Genomic DNA, 17149 nt, shown 5'->3' on the forward strand with positions numbered 1-17149 from the left:
AGAATATGAAGAGGCAATCTGCAGAGAAAGAAACCAAAGCTATCTATAGCCATATTTTTTAAAATGCTCGAAATCACTACTAATTAGAAAAATGGATATTAAAACAACACTGAAGTACCATCTCACACATATCAGATTGATTAATATGACAGAAAAGGAAAATGACACATGTTGGGGGAGGGGGTGGAAAAACTGAGATAAAATTCCTGTTGGTTGAGTAAAGTAATCCAGCTTTTCTGAAGAGAAATTTGGAAATTTGCCCAAAGGGCTATAAAAAGTGTGTATAGCCTTTGACCCAATAATACTACTACCTATATCTGTATCCTAAAGACATTTTTTAAAAGGTAAAAGGATTTATATGTACAAAAACCTAGCAACTTTTTAAAAATAGTGGCTAAGTGTCCAGAAGCAGGAGGGCTTCAATATCAGTTCGGGCTCTGATCTTAGTTGAGGAATGAAGAGGCGGGCACTCAGAGGAATGATTAGGCCGGAGTCCGTTTATTCATGTTTACGTCTCTATTTATGGGAGGGAAATGAACAGATAGTCACACAGCTATAGGTAAGTTTGCATATGTTTTTTAGCCATATCCGCATGCTCTGTTTCAAGTACAACACATCCTCGGACTTCTCAAAAGAGCTGAACTCCTGTAGAAGTGTGGAGAGCCAAACCAGACACTTCCACAAAGTTCCTTACTGAGTCAAAAGGGTTTTATACCTTGCCCTGGGTTCCCCACTGTCTGTGGCCCTCAACAGCTAAGAATTAGAATCTAGAGTATAGTCATCAATTGGGGGATGGCTGTGATATGTGATAGTGACAATCGATTGTGCAATGAGAAATAACAAAAAAACAGTAACAAGCAGGATGCTTTCAGAAAAACCTGAAAAGACTTAACATGAATTGATACAAAGAAAATTGAGTAGGACCAGGCGATCATTGTACACAGTAACAGCATCACTGTAGAATGATCAACTATGAATAACTTAACTGTTCTCAACAATACAGTGATCTGAGATAATGCCGAAGGCCTTGTGATGAAAAATACTATCCACCTCCAGAGAAATAATGGATGGAATCCTCACGCAAAGAGAAATATACTATTTAAAACTTTTTTTTTCTCCCCTTGGGCTTGGGGATTAACACGGTTAATACAGAAATATACTTTGTGTGATTGCACATGTATAATCTCCATCAAATTGCTTGCCTTCTCAAGGACAGGTGAGGGAAGTGATGGAGAAAATTTGGAAAGCAAAATCTGAAGAACGAATGTTAAAAAATAAATTTACATATAATTGATGAAAAAAAACAAACAAACAAACAAACAAACCAAAAACGGAGTTATCTTCACATGGATGATAATTGAAGGAAGGAGTCCTAAGACTTGAGGGTTTATAAAATGAGAAAGAACACTGGGCTTTGCCCATGCTTCTCGGTCTGTTCCCCTTCTTCCCCTCCCTGAGTTTGGATTTGTAGTAGCACACTCTCCAGAACGAAAACAGGTAAGATAATTTGGAGGATTTTGAAGAGAATTTCTCTGATTTGGACACCAATTGAAAAAAGTTTTCTCACACTTAAGCACATCCAATAGAATAAGACTTTTTCCTTCAATTGGTTCTCTTTGGTTGGCTCAGGACCAATCAGGTTCTTTCTGAGTTCCTCCTGGCACACGGATGAAATTGATGCTGAAAGAAAAGAAACAGGAAGCCGGAATAGAATCAAATGGATTGTTTCTCAACCAAATGAAGAGGCCGTCCAAAGACATCCAGATATCTGCAGAGACTGAAGAGACAGAAAAGCAGACATAGGAGCAAAGGGTCAGCTGAAGAAACCCCGTAAATAAAAGGAGGAAAGGAGGCAGGTACTAAGACATGGAATGAAGAGATCTTGGGGTACGGAAAAGATAGGGTAGGTAGGGATTAGAGATTGTTGTTAAGGTCTCTGTTGATTCCAGGAATGGAGCGGTAGTATTCACGGGGACAGACTCGAGTGTACTGAACAACAACGTGATTCCCTGGTGGTCTAGTGGTTAGGATTCGGCGCTCTCACCGCCGCGGCCCGGGTTCGATTCCCGGTCAGGGAATAGATCTTTTATGACATCTTCAGAAGGTCGCTAAGTTCATTTCCTCTGGCGTCTTGCCAAATCATAAGTGAGAAAGAAAAAGAGAATCCAGTAGCTCGAATGTCAAGTTTTTGCCAAAGGATTCTTTGGTTTCCGCAAGGTATGAAAGGGAAGAGGAAGGGAAGAGAAATAAGCTGCTATGAGCTGGAAGATGGAGAGAGAAACATACGCTGCTTCCTAAATGCCAGAGTCGTATCTTGAGTTGAGGGTGTGGAGCCGTCCAAAAGCTGACAAGGGCAGCCAAGGAACCTTGTGATTCCTTGCCCCCACCCCAAAAATAATTTGAATGTTGCATGGGCCGGGAATCGAACCCGGGCCTCCCGCGTGGCAGGCGAGAATTCTACCACTGAACCACCCATGCACACCCGTCGCAACTACTTTCACTCCCATCCTAAAATAGTTCAAAAGTTGGACATCCTCGGCTCCACAAAGCCAACAAGAGGCGAGCTAGCAAGCAAAAGAAAATAGACACAATAGTCGTTAACAGAAAATTTCCTGGAGATTCAAGCGTTCTGAGGGGAGCTGTTCAAAAAGTGGGCACGATCTGTCATTTGAATAGAATTTATGTTAAAATCTTGCTTACACATAAAACAGGAATGGAATCCTGAACGATGGGAAATTTACCACCGAAGCACCCAATTGCAGGACTTTTGTTGTTCAGTTACGTCTCTGATCCCTATGAACACTAGGAAACTTCTGACAGACACTTGGACTTTCTTACACGATGTTGGAGCCCAAAGGAAGAAAAGAGGCCGATTATAGCCTCTTTTACCTACTTTTAAAAAAATCAATGTGGGAGGGGAATACCCTCGAAAATGAGTATGAAGCTAAAGTGTCAGGAGTGGGATTCGAACCCACGCCTCCAGGGGAGACTGCGACCTGAACGCAGCGCCTTAGACCGCTCGGCCATCCTGACTGTCCCCTAAGCTGCCCCCTCCCTCCTTTCTGGTGATATCAGCCATAGTACAACCACTTATGCAGACAGCCCGATTTACTTCATCAGGCTCCTTTCACTCGATTTGATTTCTCCCTCTGGATCCAACACCGTCTGAGAAAATCCATGTGTCCAGAACCAGCCTTCCACTCTCACTGCGCCCCTTTTCACCCACCTCTTCAGGCCACGTAGACCCTCCCCCCGGGGCAAAGAAGTGAACCACAGCAAATCACCCTCCCTTGACCGGAGCCTTTCCGCGGCTCCTGCTCCGCTACACTACAGCTCACCTCACCTTCCTCCACCTGTGTCCTCGATGCCCAGCAGCCTGTCTCTTTAGGGAATGCATGCAACTCCAAGACGAAATTCTGAAACGGCCTTAGAAAGCGCCATCATTTTGCCAGCAAGCAGGTCCCCGGAGCGTCAGTGGAGACAAGCAATAGTTCCCTCGACAAAGGAGCTAGGGATACAAAAAGGAAGGGGAGCGACCCAGAGAACGAAAAAAATGGAGAACTGCCCTCACGCAGCGTACAGTCTCCTGGGGACTTTGCCAGGGAACTGCTCCCAAAGCCGACCTGGCAAAATCAGTCCAGCCTGGAATGGGCATATAAGGGTCAAGTCGACCGGGAGGCCTGTGAAGCAAAATTTAGATCTGGACGAGCTAGTGCTGAGGGGCACCATTCCAAAAAAGAGGGAGGGGGCAGGTAAGAAGGGAAGACCAGATCAACAATGCAGAGGATATGAAAATTATCTTGGAGGGAAAGGACCTGCTCAAGGAGCAATCAGGGACCTTCTCATCCACTTGAACATCGCCCACCAACCTCCCTCATAGCACTTTCTTAGGCACATCTTGTCACTCGCCGCCTTCGCTCGTCGTCTTCACTTTCCTCCCCTGTCCCTAATTTTACCTTCCCCAGGGACTCCCTCTTGAGCGATAGTAATACTCATTCTCCTGAATGCTTATTTTTTTAAAGCATATTGATAATTCTATTTCAACACCATAGGCTTCTTTCGAAATGTGTTGCATTTGACTATGCATTCAAAAACGTAATCGGAGGAGGGATCTGTAGGCTGCTTGAGAGAGAGGAGAGGAGGAGAGAGGGAGACAGAGGCGGATGGGGGGAAAGAGGAGAAGAGAAGGAAGGGGGAGAGGAAAAGGAAGGAAAAAGAGAGAAAAGGCAGAGGGAGAGCGAGGGAGAAAGAAGGAGAGAGAGGGAAAGACTAAGAACTCTTTTGGAAAACAATCCCTTTGATTCCGGGAAAGGACGGACGTCCTGGAGAACAAGGAACAGGGAACGAGAAAAAAGTGCGGAAGTGATTCAAGGTCACTTGAGAGTGAGAGTGGTTTGAGTCAGGCGGGCAGAGGAAAACGTATCTGTAAGGCTAGGATTGAAGACAGGAAAAGGTGCCTAAGCAGCTTCCTCGTTAGTATAGTGGTCAGTATCCCCGCCTGTCACGCGGGAGGCCGGGGTTCGATTCCCCGACGGGGAGCATTCCTCTGTTTTTGAGCACACTACCCAATTCGGGACAGCCCAAGTCTCTTCAAGGGCAAACCTTTGTGGTTCTTCAGTTGAGTGTTTTCCCGTTCCTTTTCCCCAGAATATTTGCCAAACGCACCACACCCTCCCCACCCACTCCCAACCCCAGGCTTTCAAAGAACTCTCCGCTTCGGACTAGCAACCATGGTCGCATTATTCCCTTCTTCCCCAATCCCTTGGCTCCAGACCTAAATTGAAATCTTACAGTACAGAACCAGAACTCGGCCCTATTTCAGCTGGGAGACACTCAGCCAACATCCCCAAACACTCAGTGCCACACACGCAAATATGCGCCTCCACAACCCGATCGCAAAAGTGGGAGCGACAGAATATCATGTCAAAGTCAAATAGAGGGCCGCTGACCGTGCGGGAAGGCCTGTGTAACATTCGGACAGAAGAAATGGGAGAAGTGATGGAACCAAACCACTGAGATCACAATCTGGTCCCGGTGATGGCGATCGTTGGCCCAGAACACAGGAGCCCAGTTCTCTGTTCATTCCCTCTGGTAATCTGGCGGGCTCCAGCGGGCCTGTCTGTGGGGCGGGTGTGAGGCTCGGGTTTCTGCGGTCGCACCATCCCTTGCCGCCAGCCTCGACCTTCTGTGAGGCTGCGGACCTCTAGCGGGAATGGTCTCGGACTGCGTGCGGAACCTGGGAGCCGAGCCTCTGAGATGATTGAGTTGGGGTAGCACCAGGGGGCATCTCTGGCAGAACTGGTAGGAGCCATGTAGGAGCTGAAAGCTTCGCGCAAAGAGGACTGTTGCCAAGGAGCCAAGGAGAACTCTGGGTAGCGCGAATGTGGAGCGAGAGAAGCTAGTGAATGTCGCTGTGAGCAGGGCTCTTGTGCTGGCACCAGATGGAGAATCGTAGGAGGGAAAACTAGGTTTCTGAGCCAGCGTAGACACGGCCCGTCTAGGCTTTGGCGTTGGTGGTATAGTGGTGAGCATAGCTGCCTTCCAAGCAGTTGACCCGGGTTCGATTCCCGGCCAACGCAAATTTTTTTAACAGCCACCAACCCGACCCTTCTCGTAGGACAGCCCTGGAGTTCCTTCCTTTCTACTCGTCTCGCCTCCTTAGGCGCCTCCGGACATATTCCCCAGCTCGAGCGATGGAGTGACTCTTTCTTCTCTTATCTCTGCTTATCTAACTGGTTGTTGGGTCTTGTGCTCAAATCACCAGCTCACTTGGCTGTATTTCACTTCAATAGAAATACAAGAGAGTGTCAATAAGTGCAAGGACTGAGTCTGGTTGATGAACAGGAAATGATTATAGCCTAAGGTCTAAGGTAAAAGACCTTTATCCTATCAAACTTTCGGAGGGAATGGTTATAACCTGAGGACAATTAGGGAAAGTGGGTCAGGGCATTAAAAGAGAATTGTGGTACAACACATCTTTCCGTCTTCACTTCCAGAGTTACATCACTTAAGAAAACCTGTCTGTGTCCTTCTAATTTAAAAAAAAAAAAAAAAATGTACAGAGGTAGGAATCACCTACATACACCATAGCCAGGCACTATGCTATTTTGCATTTTTGTCATTTGATCATTACAGCAATTGTGGGAGGTTATTTCACATTATAACATTAATTATATCTATAATATACAGTACAATAGCTTCACACTTGGCAGTTTTACAGTTGAATCAAAAAGAAGTTATGTTACTTGCTCTGGGTCATAAATTTAGTAAGTAAGTGTATGGAGCTCAGGTTGAATTGAGGTTTTTCATGCTCGAGGCCTTGCGCTCTATGCTTTGAGTCACTGAACTGGTGTGAAAAATGGATAGGCATTTGGTTTTTACAACCAAAGTTATGAAAATTAAATTGGAAAAAATGAAATTTAAATTAGAAAATTGAAAACTTACAGGATATCAAAGAACCACCAGGGCTGCAGGTTTCAATTAATTTAGTTAATGTAATGGCAGGGGCAAAACACGTAGCATGACAATTAAATTTGAGGTCACCATCCTCCCTTGCCCATTGTCTAATAAAGCATAACTGTTATTAAATACCACCAGCTCCTAAGTCCAGCTTAGTCCATTTAAGTAATTTGTCCTAATTAACAAAATGCCCTCATAAATTCATTTACATGCTTTGCTCAAATATCTACCAGGATTTTGGAGAAAACTTCAGGTTTGTATTTTTTCTGGTCACGAGAAGGAATTACCAACTAAGAAGATGCCTTTCAATTGGAGTTCAGCTGAATGATTTATGCTGTATAAATGAGATAGAATATTATTGCTCCCCAAGTAATGATGAAAGGAATGATTTCAGAAAAACTCAGAAAGAACTTCCTACTCTGTTCCAGAGTGGAGAGAGCCCCAAAACTATTCATACAACAGGAAAAAACACCATAAAAATAATGTACTTTGAAAGACTTCAAACTTGTCCAATAACCAATCACAATTCCAGAAGACTCATGATGAAACATGTCACTGATTTCCAGTTATAAAGGTGATGGTCTCAAACTGCAGGTTGAGGTACATTTGATTTTTTAATAATATATCTGGCCAAAGAGAATTGTTTTTTTGTTTTGGGGGTTTTGGGGTTTTTTGTTTGTTTGTTTGTTTATTTTTGCTTGAGTAAACAAGTTTGTAATAAAGATGTTATTTTCCTTTTTTCACAGTGAGGTGGGGATGGTGGGAGGGAAAGAAGGGAGATCTTCATGAAAATATAAAACTTATCCTTTAAAAAGATTTTTTAAAAGAAAAAAAAAAAAAGGAAGGAAAGCAACTTTAATATCCTTAAGACTGATCAACACAACCACCAACTAAGATTCCAAAAGACAATGATTAAGAATGCTACACAGCTGTTGATATTCAACAAGCATTTATTAAGTGCCTACTATATTCCAACCACTGTAATGGTTTCAAAGAACAGAATAAGAGCAAAGATTTAAGGGCATGATCAATGCAGTTGTTTATTTTGCTTTATTATGCATATTCAATAAAAAGGATTTTTTTTTCCAGTGGAGAATGGTTTAAGAGAGGAAAAATATCAGTGTAATTTAATTGTTTTTAAAAAAAAAAAGAAGAGGAGAATTGGAAAACCTGGAGGAGGAGAAAGAAGAGGTTTTTTAAGATGTGGAGTGGATAGGAGAATCAACTGATGCTGGATATAAGAATGGGAAGTCCATGTGGATTAAAAAAAAAAAAAAAAAAAGGATGTGAGTTTTTATGGGGAAAAAATTGACTAGTCAAAGACCTAGTCATGTTGGTAGCCAAAAAGAGAAACAGAAAGGAGAAATAGATGAATGTACAAAGAGATGGAGAGACAGAATCAGATAAAGATAAAGAGACAAAACAAATTGAAATAGAATTTCCGAATGACAAAGACCGAGTGACATAGATAAATACACAAATATAGTCATTGAAAATGGCTCTGAGACTGAGAAAGATTAAGAAAAAGACCAAAAGAGACAAAAACAGAGTCAGAAAATAATGACAGAAACAGATCACAGGATTCCACAAGGCAACAAAGAGAACATATCTAGAGGGAACATTTTGGAATATGCTATATGCAGAGAAGTCCCTGGGTAGGTAGAATGTGTGTGTGTGTGTGTGTGTGTGTGTGTGTGTGTGTGTGTGTGTGTGTGTGTGTGTATGTGTGTGTAGAGAGGGGAACTTTTAATTGATTGAGTAGTCCTTTAAGATATATAGTTGTTCCAAAGAAGGCATGTTCAATCAAGGGATAGGGTATGAAGTCAAATAACAAGTGAATTCAGAAGTGAGAGGTGAAGAAATGGAGGCAACTAGTCAAGATCACTCTGTGTAAGGAGTTTGGTTATGAAAGAGAGTTAAGGTATGATTCCATCATTTGATGAAATAGCAGTGGCAAAAGAAGGATGCATGTCTGTAGATGCAGAAATAAGTCAGTGCATGGAGAGAGAAATGGAAATGAGGGGTAAGAGCAAAGAGGATAAGATACCAAAAGAAAAAGTAGGGGATAGGAGCAAAACACAAAAGTAGAAGAGTTTGGGATGGGGGAGGTCACATGTCAGAATGGAGAAAAGACGAGAACTTGGAAAATCAGAAGGAGAAAGAAGAGGCACTTTGAGTTGTACAGTGGGTAATAGAAACAACTATTTCTGGATATGAAAAGGTAAGTCCATATGGATCATAAATAGAATGTGAAGTTTTATTAAGGGAAAAGAATGCTACAGTTGGTACAAAGTCAGAAGAAAGAAGAGAAGGTCCCACACAGTAGGAGTGGAATCCCTGGTAGACAAGGCTAAAAAATAAAAGTATTGTGGGGTTGCAGTTGGAGACCCAGCTGAGATATTACAAATCATTAATTTGTTCCATTGGGCTGGTTTCCAAGATCTCCAAGATTTTTCTTCATTGTATATTGAGGAGGAAAGGAAAAAGAGAATGCCGGGTTGAAGAAGAGTTTGCAGTCCTCATTGGAAGTAGGAGTTAGTTAGGGGTGATAATGCGGGGTTCGGCAAATCAAGCTAATACTTGACAAGAAGTGACTGGTTTTATAACAAAGGAGGTGAGAAAATTGTTGAGAAGTAATTAAAGATAACTGATGACATACTTTTGAACTGTTTGATCTTAGTGTGCTAACTAGGAAGTCAGAGAGAAAAGGCAAGAATGCATATAGAAGTAGAGAGGGAACAGGAAAAAAATGGGGAGTAGAGGTAGAAGTAGAGATGAACTGTTTTAGGCAATCTGGAAGTTTTCATGTTCTTCAGTAAATCCAAACCTCCTTTCTCTGTTATCGGCTAGAGGAACTATTGAAAAATGGTTCAATTTTTGTTTTGTTTTGTTTTGTTTTTTTGTTTTTTTATTTTTAAATTCAAAGTCTCCAATGAAATCTTGGGAGAGAGGGAATTCCAATTTCTACATTTATTTCAGGAATAACTAAGAAGCTTCCCTACTTAACAAGGGCATGTAAAGGTGAAAAGCTACCAAATGTGTTTAAAATGTCCCGGTCAAGAAAGAGTGCTTTCCTTTTCTGATCTTGAGATGCTGGAAGTGGCAGTTTTGATCAGGCCAGGAATCAATCAACTAGCATTTCTTAAAGCACCTACCATATACCAGGTACTACGCTAAAATGCTCTCAATATAAAGAAAAGTAAAACAAACACAACCAGAGACAGACAAAGAGTTCCTACTCTCAAATAGCAAATGGTCTGATTGGGGAGACTCTGGAAACAGCTATGTACAAACAAGTTACACACAGAATAAATAGGATGAATTCTCCGAGGAAAAGTTTTCAGATTAATGAAGACTTGAGAAAGGTTTCATGCAAAAGATGGGGCATTAGCTAAGGAAGCCACGGAAATTAGGAAGTGGAGAGTTCAGGCATGGGGGACACCCAGAATACAGAGAGATAATCTTTTACTTAGAGGAAAAAGAAAGCTGGTACTACTATGATTTAAAATTTATTCGGGGAAGTGAGGACTAAGAAGACAAAAGGCTCAAAGAGCCAACTAAAGAAGGATTTTAAAAGGATTATATATGTAATTCAAGAGACAAAGAATTACTGAAGTTCACTGGCTGAATAGGGCCGAGATGTGGTCAGACTTTTTTGACAGCAGAGAGGAGAGACTTGATGAAATGAGACCAAGCACCAGACTAATTAGGGTTGGAGGGTAGGTAGATGGATTTGGGGTTGAGAGAGAGCGAAGAGCCTAGGATAACACCTATGGCGAGTACTTTGGAAATTGGTGATACCCTCTACAATTGGAGAAAAGGGGAGGGTGTGAGATCATAAGATCAGTTTTGGACATAGTAACATTAAAATGTTACTATGCAGATGATTTTCAGGTTTACTTACAAAAAAATAACCTCTTTGCTGATCTGTTTTTCACTATTAACTAAGTGTTAGACATGCGCGCAGAAGTTCTGAGAGTTCCGGAAGAGAGAAAGTCATGGCATAAGAACAAAGGGGCAGCTGAGTGACCCATGAATGAAGTGTACAAGGGCAGCGGGCAGCAAGATGAAAAGTGAGGAAAGATGGCAAGGGAGGCGATAGTTTAGGTTCTGAATTTTTATTGTGCACGGAGGTGCTTTGTCCAGAAGAGGTAAGTGGTGGGAGCACTTAGGAGAATAGGCTCATCTGAATATCAATTGGTAGTGAAGGAGGAACGTCAAATTAGAGGAATTTGGAGAAGAGGTCAGACTCGAGTCCAAAGGAGACCCAGAAGAGACTGAGAAGAGAGAAAGCAGAATATTGTACTGAGTTGTGAAGGTGACAGCAATACACAACGTGTTCCCTGGTGGTCTAGTGGTTAGGATTCGGCGCTTTCACCGCCGCGGCCCGGGTTCGATTCCCGGTCAGGGAATGTGTTTTTATATGACCAAAATCTACACCGCTTGCCTACCTATACCTTGCCACTGGATCCAGGTGGCACTAAAGGGGAAAATGAAGCAGATGGCCTTGCACAACAACCCTCCCTCACTTAAATCCAGTTCAAGTACCTATCGTGGCGTCCTCTTCCTGACAGAGCGTCTGCTCTTCCAGAACGAAGGACAAACAACTGCCCGCTCCCTCCTCCTTTCCTGTATTGCTTCGCGTCAGTGCAGCTAAATCTCAGAGACAGAAGAAAAATCCGAGCAAATTGTACCCATTCCAAAGCATCGGTTTTATTCTTCAGGACTGTCTGTCTGGAAAACGTGGAATATCCCAAGAGGGAGGAAGTTTGGAGGCAAAGCAGAGTAGGCAGTATAAAAATTTACTAGAGGTCATGATTTTGGAGTTGCCTAAAGATGTGGATTCATTTCGTACAAGGAAAACTTCCTCCTAGAGAACAGGTCTTTTCTAACTTCTTCGAATTAAAGATGAGTGTCAGGGATTGAGTACCAAGATGGAGAATGCCGGTAAAGACAAGGCAAGGTTAACCTTCTTGGTGAATGCAAGTTGGCTAAGGAGAGCCCTTGACACTTCCGGAAAGTGCTAAAACTACATTTTGCATGGGCCGGGAATCGAACCCGGGCCTCCCGCGTGGCAGGCGAGAATTCTACCACTGAACCACCCATGCAATTGATGTTAACTGTTTGTTTGCTGCTTCTAGTGTTGATGAATATAGGACTCATTCTGGTGAGAAAAGACCTTTGCTCAAAATTCGACGTAATACTCATCCTAACCTTCCTCAGCCTCAGAGCCATCCACTCTCTAATGTTTCCTCCCCTTCGTTTTCTTCTTTCTCCTTCCCTTTCTTCCTCCTTCCTCCTCATCTCACCTCCTCCTGCTTCTGGCTGCTGTTGCTCCCCGTGCTCTTCCATGAAAAGCCTATGAATCGCCTAAAAGTAGCTGAAGCTTAATATTGGTGGGAAGAGCCGAAGGAGACGCGATATCCGAGTGTGCATCTGTTTTCCAATTTACCTATATAGGGCAAAGATCCAACTTGGTTCCCAAATTGTGCTCGCTCCTCCACACACTTCTAATACACACAATCATCACACGAGGAAGTCTAGAGAACTGGGGAGAAGGGAGTGAGTTGGAGTTAGGGATCAGAGAAGATAGCTTCCTCTTCCTCAACCTCGAGAACACCCTGGAACCATATTGGCGGACAAAAGATACGCATTAAAAGTAGGATTTGAAGCGGAACCTCTGGAGGAGTTCCAGACCTGACCTCATCGCCTTAGATGGTTTGACCATTATGATTTTATACCAAGAAGTTTCCTCACTCTTAAGCATCGGAAGAGCTTCAATATAAACACGCGCTCAGACCTCTCGGTTCAGTGAATTCAGATCCTTCCAAAATGCCATCCTCTTCCACATTTCCTGTTCTCTCATCCGGACACTAGTACAATCCAAACAAGACCAGGAATCCAAAACTATCCTTTTCCGCACGATTCTCAATCTCCCGTCTTCTCTCGATGCAGATAAAACCCTTCTGAGGAGCCCTAACACCTGCTCCACAAAAACCATCCTTACTTGACCCATTTCCTCCTCTCCTGCTGAGTCTGCAGCACCACACTCCCGCTTTTGGAGAACGCCTGCAGCTCACCCCCGAAGCCATTTATACTGGGGCCACCCTCTTTCCAAAGAGAAGGTCCCCAGCGCCGGCCCAGGCTGAAAGCAGGGAGAGGGTTGACATCTAGGCGCCAACAGAATGGGCTTGAGCCGAATATCTCAGATGAGGAAAGAACTGGAGATTCGCTCTCAAGCCTCCTCCCATCTCCTGGGGAAAACTCGACTTCGCCTTCCCAAAGCAGGAGGGCTTCGGTGAAGGCCCCGGCCTAGCCTTGACCAAGGCACACAGAAAAACGGGGAGTACAGTGACGTGTTGACTGCGGCCTGAGGCAAAGCTTAGACCCGGCATGACCTAGAGGCACTGGAGAGTTTCCACCCGGGGAGTGAATGAATGAATGGTGTAGGAGTTTGTTACAACCAGAGAAAGTTGGGGGTGGTAGATAATGAAGGAGGTAGCAAGGAAGAGAGACTAGATCAACAATGCAAAGAAAGGGAAAATTAGTCAGGAGGGAAAGGATCGGCTCAAAAGAAAGATTCTGTCCCTGAGTTTTCAGTTGCCTTGCTTTCTAGTGGCACTAGCCTCCCATCTATCCCCCACTAACTTCTAGGCGAAGCTTCTTCACTACACCCATCTTTCCCAGCCTCATTTCCCCACCAGAAGCATTCTCTCGTGCTCTTGTGAGATTGTGGAGTGACTCGCAGGGTGGAGTAGGAAAACTAGTAGGTTTGAAGCCCACAACGAAGAACAAGAGAAATTTAGTAAAATAGGAAACGCTGCAGTCTAAGAAATATATACAGCCAATTTCTACGAAAATAACACTTCTGGCACCTTCCTCGTTAGTATAGTGGTGAGTATCCCCGCCTGTCACGCGGGAGACCGGGGTTCCCCGACGGGGAGGAAATGTAATTTTTGCTCAAGCCGCCAACTTCACCAAAGATTGCCACTGTAGTCATCTTCACCAGGGACACCGGGTATCAATATTCCTTGTAGCCATGGCCTATGGGTCCCCTCTTTCGCTATCAATTCCCCGTCTCTTCCTCCAAAAAGAAGTGGGAGAGGTGGGGAAAGTCCCGGAATCTTTTGCATACACCATTGATCTTGCTCCTCTCCCCGCCGCAACTCAACCACATCCTAGTTCCCACTTCCCGACCTCTCTCCCAGTTTTCTTCCTATCCACCTAACTGGTTTTTCTCTTTCTCCTTTGCTGGATCTTCTACATCTCAGGCTCCAACGGTAAGTTTACTTCAGAGAAATTCCTTGAGTCTTCTTGTCTTCTCCCTCTATTCTATTCCCTTGCTCTCAAACTCTCAAGGGATTAATTACCATCTCTATGCTGATTCTCGAAATCTGCCTCCATCACTTTTCTTACCTCCAATCTCGCATCTCCAAGGGCTTTTCTGACATTTCACACTGGATATTCAGTAGATTTTTGAAACTCAATATGTCCAAAAGAGAGCTCATGGTATTCTCCCCCAAATCTTCCCCATCTTCCTTCCCTTTTATAGTAGAGGGCAACATCTTCCCAGTCCCTCAGGCCGGAAATCTAGGAGTCATCTTTGATTGCTCATTATCTTTTTTATTATCATTAAAGCTTTTTATTTTTCAAAACATATACATGAATAATTCTTCCACATTAATCATTGCAAAACCCTGTATTCCAATGTCCTCCCTTCCCCCACTCTCTTCTCTAGATGGCAACTAATCCAATATATGTGAAATATGGTAGAAATATATGTTAAACTCAATATTTGCATACATATTTATACAATTATCTTGCTGCACAAGAAAAATCAAATCAAACCGGAAAAAAAATGAGAAAGAAAATAAAATGCAAGCAAACAACAAAAAGAGTGAAAATGCTATGTTGTGAACCACACTCGGTTCCCAGAGTCCTCTCTCTGGGTATGATGACTCTCTTCATCACAAGATCATTGGAACTGGCCTGAATCATGTCCATCACAATTGATCATCGTATAATCTTCTTATTGCTGTGTACCATGATCTCCTGGTTCTGCTCATTTCACTTAGTATCAATTCATATAAGTCTCTCCAGGCCTCTATGAAATCATCCTGCTTATGATTTCTTACAGAACAATAACATTCCATAACATTCATATATCATAACTTATTCAGCCATTCTCCAGCTGATGGGCATCCACTCAGTTTCCATTTTCTTGCCACTACAAAAAGGGCTGCTACAAACATTTTTGCACATGTGGGTCCCCTTCCCTCCTTTAAGATCTCTGAGATATAAACCCAGTAGAAACACTGCTGGATCAAAGGATATGTACAGTTTGCTCACGATCTTTCAAGCCGTCTTCCTCTTCTCCCCACATTCAATCTGTTGCACTAGATTTCACCTTTGCAACCCCTGACGAATAAGCTTCCTTCACTCCCCTGACTTGGTCACCATTCTAAAGCACTTCCTCATGATCCTACACCTGGATTATTGCTGTAGCCTTCAAGGGGGTTTGCCTGCCTCAAGTCTTCCCCCACTCCAATCCATTCTCCATTCAGTCACGTAAATAATTTCCCCTAAAATGCAGGTGTAATTATGCTAACTCCCCCCCACCAAAAAAAACCCTCATAATAAACTCGTTAGTTTCCCATTGCTTCTAGAATAAAATACAAAATGTTCTGACTGTCATTTAAAAACTTTCCTCCTATCTTTCCAGTCTTTATCTTATTGCCCACTCTGTACTCTTCGAAGTAGAGACTCTAATCTGGTGTTGTACAAAGAACAAAACACTCCGACGTTGCAGACGATGGAAAGTTCAGAACAGGAATGCACATGTGGAAGGCGGGCCTTTTGAAACTCCCCAACAATATACTTGCAGATGAGAAAGGGAGGGAAACCTTTAAAAGCCCAGGGCATACATACCTTAAGACGACTCAAAGTTTCTTTGACGATCAAAGATGGGGGTGAAGAGAGTCATACGTGTCTTGCATGGGTGGTTCAGTGGTAGAATTCTCGCCTCCCACGCGGGAGGCCCGGGTTCGATTCCCGGCCCATGCAAAATTAAGAATTTTAGGACGTTTTCTTTGGATTTCTTCCAGTGCCTCTCCGTCCTCCACCCCAACGCCCGACTTCCCCGGCTACATTAAGTCTCAATTAAAACCCTACCTACTGCAGGAACCCTTTCTTAATGTCTCAATTCTACTGCCTTCCTTATTTTAAATATTTCGCATTCATTCTGTGCATGACTGGCTTTGTCTATGTTTATTTCCATATTATCTTCCCCTTTAGATAGTAAGTCATTAGGGCAGTTACTGTCTTTAGCCTCTTTTTTGGAGCCTCCATGTTTGGCTTAATTCCTCGAAAGTAGTAGGCGCTTAATAATAAGTATTTGATTATTTATGACTGCACGTGTTGTGGACAGCAGGCCGTGCGTAATTCCCAGACACAATCCCACTCAAGCACACTAGGACACAACCCGATTGGAAAGCGTGAGGAACTACTACGTGGCAGGAGGAAGATGAGGGCCGCGAGGACTCGGGCACAGCGGTGAAGGATCAGGGCAGGCCACACGGGAGGCAACCCAATATTCAGAGATCCTGATTCTGTGAGGTCGTAAGCTTAGGCCTAAGACACAGAAGTGTACAAGTAAATCTGAGCGAAATGATATTAAAATCATGGAAGTTCCTGCAGTGGGACAGGAAATTGATCTGCCTATATTCTGCATATCTCGTCCCATAGTTGCTCGCACTCCAGAAAGAATAAAGTAAAACTTTGGGAGTACTTGAAGGAGGATTCTCTCACGGTTGAGCACAAGCAAGAGAATGAGACTCCCTTTTTCCAGGTGTCAGCTCCCAACCAAGCTCTTTCTGAGCGACTCCTGGACTAGTGATGGAACTGATACTGACCAGAAAAGAGCAGTAACAGATGTCCAGAGGAGAGCCAAAAGAATTGTTACTAAGCTCAAGGTGCAAAAGCAGCCAGATATTCTCAGATGTTCTGAAAACAAAGAAGGGCATTGCAGCAAAGAGGAGGAGACGCAAAAGAGGAGCAAAGAGGAAACTGATGAGATGCAAAGAATGAAATACCCAGCAGGTACTTGGGTATGGAATGAGGAAAGATTCAGGAAAGATGGCGGTGGAGGTAGAAGTCTGGGATTCATATTCTAATTGTGTGTGTAGGTACTTTGTTCAAGTGAGGTCAGAAATTAGTAGTAGTGGAACTATGTGGCATGTGGGAGAGGCACAGTAGGGTTGTGGGCATCAGTTCGTAGGGAATGCTCAGTGTTGGGAATGGAAGGGCGGAACATAGGTCCAATGGATCCCCAGAAAAAACTGAGAAGTGGGAGAGATGCACAGATCCAGTCTCTTGCAGAATGGGAAAAGGAAGAGCAGTCTGCTGTCTTCCCTGGTGGTCTAGTGGTTAGGATTCGGCGCTCTCACCGCCGCGGCCCGGGTTCGATTCCCGGTCAGGGAAAGAGTTTTTATGCCAACATTAAAATGATCACCAGTGATCATGAGCTACCTCTAGGAGACGCTGTCTTTCCCGGAAGCCCTCAAGTAGTCGGTATAGACAGCCCCAGCTGCAAATGATCCACCCGGTTCCCTCGTTCTGTTACTTAATTTCCCTTAGGCTATTAGCCAAGCCCCAAGTGCGTAAGAAAAACCAGAGTAGAACCTCGCCAATC

At 43.6% G+C, this 17149-nt stretch overlaps 9 non-coding genes across 9 annotated transcripts; 6 read left to right on the forward strand and 3 right to left on the reverse strand.

The window, feature by feature from the left end:
* The first annotated feature begins 2006 nt into the window (after nt 1-2006).
* Nucleotides 2007-2078, forward strand: TRNAE-CUC (transfer RNA glutamic acid (anticodon CUC)). The gene has a single exon. It is a non-coding gene; the product is annotated as a tRNA-Glu (tRNA).
* A 329-nt stretch (nt 2079-2407) lies between these two features.
* TRNAG-GCC (transfer RNA glycine (anticodon GCC)) lies at nt 2408-2478 on the reverse strand. The gene has a single exon. It is a non-coding gene; the product is annotated as a tRNA-Gly (tRNA).
* A 472-nt stretch (nt 2479-2950) lies between these two features.
* TRNAL-CAG (transfer RNA leucine (anticodon CAG)) lies at nt 2951-3033 on the reverse strand. The gene has a single exon. It is a non-coding gene; the product is annotated as a tRNA-Leu (tRNA).
* Nucleotides 3034-4467: 1434 nt separating this feature from the next.
* TRNAD-GUC (transfer RNA aspartic acid (anticodon GUC)) lies at nt 4468-4539 on the forward strand. Its single transcript has one exon. It is a non-coding gene; the product is annotated as a tRNA-Asp (tRNA).
* A 968-nt stretch (nt 4540-5507) lies between these two features.
* TRNAG-UCC (transfer RNA glycine (anticodon UCC)) lies at nt 5508-5579 on the forward strand. Its single transcript has one exon. It is a non-coding gene; the product is annotated as a tRNA-Gly (tRNA).
* A 5220-nt stretch (nt 5580-10799) lies between these two features.
* TRNAE-UUC (transfer RNA glutamic acid (anticodon UUC)) lies at nt 10800-10871 on the forward strand. Its single transcript has one exon. It is a non-coding gene; the product is annotated as a tRNA-Glu (tRNA).
* A 625-nt stretch (nt 10872-11496) lies between these two features.
* Nucleotides 11497-11567, reverse strand: TRNAG-GCC (transfer RNA glycine (anticodon GCC)). The gene has a single exon. It is a non-coding gene; the product is annotated as a tRNA-Gly (tRNA).
* A 3884-nt stretch (nt 11568-15451) lies between these two features.
* Nucleotides 15452-15522, forward strand: TRNAG-CCC (transfer RNA glycine (anticodon CCC)). The gene has a single exon. It is a non-coding gene; the product is annotated as a tRNA-Gly (tRNA).
* Nucleotides 15523-16866: 1344 nt separating this feature from the next.
* Nucleotides 16867-16938, forward strand: TRNAE-CUC (transfer RNA glutamic acid (anticodon CUC)). Its single transcript has one exon. It is a non-coding gene; the product is annotated as a tRNA-Glu (tRNA).
* The last annotated feature ends 211 nt before the right edge of the window (nt 16939-17149 follow it).

This window comes from Sminthopsis crassicaudata, chromosome 4 (assembly GCF_048593235.1).
Source record: "Sminthopsis crassicaudata isolate SCR6 chromosome 4, ASM4859323v1, whole genome shotgun sequence".
Taxonomy (NCBI): domain Eukaryota; kingdom Metazoa; phylum Chordata; class Mammalia; order Dasyuromorphia; family Dasyuridae; genus Sminthopsis; species Sminthopsis crassicaudata.